This window comes from Spermophilus citellus (assembly GCF_964194105.1).
Source record: "Spermophilus citellus genome assembly, chromosome: 16".
NCBI lineage: Eukaryota > Metazoa > Chordata > Mammalia > Rodentia > Sciuridae > Spermophilus > Spermophilus citellus.
In genome coordinates, this window is record NC_138196.1 from 74,897,701 (window position 1) to 74,899,674 (window position 1,974).

Below are 1,974 nucleotides of genomic sequence, written 5' to 3' on the forward strand. Positions count from 1 at the left end.
CCCTGAGGCTTGCTGTCCCCCATTTTCCCCCGGGAGTTGTTGTTTTCCGTATCCTTCAGTACTAGGGATTAAACTAGGGGCACTCTATTCCTGAGCCACAACCCCAGCCCCTCTCCACCCCTTTTTATTTTGAGACAAAGTTGCCCAGGCTGGTCTTGAACTTGTGATCCTCCTGCCTCAGCCTCCCAAGTTCCTGGGATTGTAGGTGTGTGCCACTGTATCAGGCTAGCCAAATACAGTTTTCTATTACAGACACCAGATATCTTATTACAAACCTTCCTTCCCGACAGAGGCAACAGGAGGAAGTCAATGAGGAAAGGGCAGCCTCTTCCAAAAGCAGGCTGAAATGATGGAATTCCCTATGGAAAATAAAAAGTGAAATTGGGTTATGAAGCCACACTTTATATAGAACAAGTTTTGGATGGACTTAAAAAAATAAGATATTAAAATGGAATGTTTAAAACCTTTAGAAGAAAATATCCTCATGGACTTAAGGTAAGGTAGCAAATTTGGAAAAACCCCATATACAAAGAATGATCCACAGGTTTGACTATATTTAGAATATCATCGAGAGACTCTCGATTTAAAATGTTGCACCTTGCACATACCCATTAAAGGGCCCACATTTGGAATTTATAAATTGCTCCTACAAATCAGATCAGAAAAAGATCAACAATCCCAAAGTGTGTATGTGTGTGTGGGGTGTGTGTGTGTGTGTGTGTGTGTGTGTGTGTGTGTGGTGGTAGTTGGGTGGGGAGTGGGGGAGCTATAGGAGGAAACTGGGAGTAAAATTACCTGGGAGCTGACTCTGGCTGCCCCTTCAGTGCCTCTCAGAAGAGCACCGCCACCAAAACCAAGCAAAGGAAGCTCCAGGGACAATTGGCCCCAGAGATTCACCCCAAACCAAGTTCATCCCCACCCTGGCTCCATGTCTGATTCCTCAGGACCCCAGACCAACCCATAGACCCTAACAATCGCAGTGGCTCCGAAGACTGTCATTGCAGAGGCCAATTCTGCTTCCATCATGAAAACCAGGATCTAATTCATTCGTTCTTCGTTCATTCAATCTTTAGCACCCACTCTGCGCTGGGTACTGAGGATCTGGAAGGACACCAGCTCCTAGAGCTTCCTCTTCAAGGACCAACGAAGGTGTCAAAAGCTAATCCCAAATGGGCACAATCCCAACTGGAGACAAACACCAAGGAAGAGCTCTGGGGCCTTGCTGGTGCTCACCTTTGGTCAACCTGTCAACCACGCCCATAGGTTTGTGGAGGGTCTTTTTTTTTTTTTTTGAGTTAATTTTATACAGAGAAATTGCAAAAATAATACAGAGAATGTCTTGTGTACCTTGCACTTAGCTTCACCCAATGATAATTATCATCTTACATAATCATAGAACAATTATCAAAATTAGCCTTGGTACTATACTATTAAGGAAACCACTAAATTGACTCATATTTCACTAACTGTTACACTGATGCCCTTTTCTGTTTTAGGACCCAATCTGGGATCCACGTCACGTTCATCGCCGTGATGAATTCTTTGCCCCAGTCTGTGAGAGTTCCTCCATCTTTCCTTATGACCTTGACATTTCCCAAGTGTACTGGTCAGATACTTGATGGGACATTTTTCCATGACTACATGGAGGTTATGTATGTGTCCTTGGGGAGGAATCCACAGTGCATTGGATCAGGGGTACGCAATGTTGATGTGCATCAACAAGGTCAACAGTGATGTTCACCTTGATCACACCGTTAAGGTCGTGCCTGCAAAAATTCTGTGTGTAAACTCTCCTTTGTAATTATTAAATTTGTGGGAGGAAACACTTTGAGATCATAGCAGTATCCTATTTCTGCTTAAATTTCACTGTGGGTTGTTATTTGAACAGATCCCTGTTGGGCTTTATACATCCGGTGACCTCTGCCAGTTGGTCCTGCTCGGCTACTCAGCTGAAAAACTACACTCACTGCTCTT

The 1,974-nt window shown here is 44.0% G+C and overlaps 1 long non-coding RNA gene across 1 annotated transcript; it reads left to right on the forward strand.

The window, feature by feature from the left end:
- The first annotated feature begins 375 nt into the window (after positions 1-375).
- Positions 376-1,624, forward strand: LOC308635185. Its single transcript, XR_014019155.1, has 3 exons — positions 376-495; positions 1,074-1,263; positions 1,497-1,624. It is a non-coding gene; the product is annotated as an uncharacterized lncRNA (long non-coding RNA).
- The last annotated feature ends 350 nt before the right edge of the window (positions 1,625-1,974 follow it).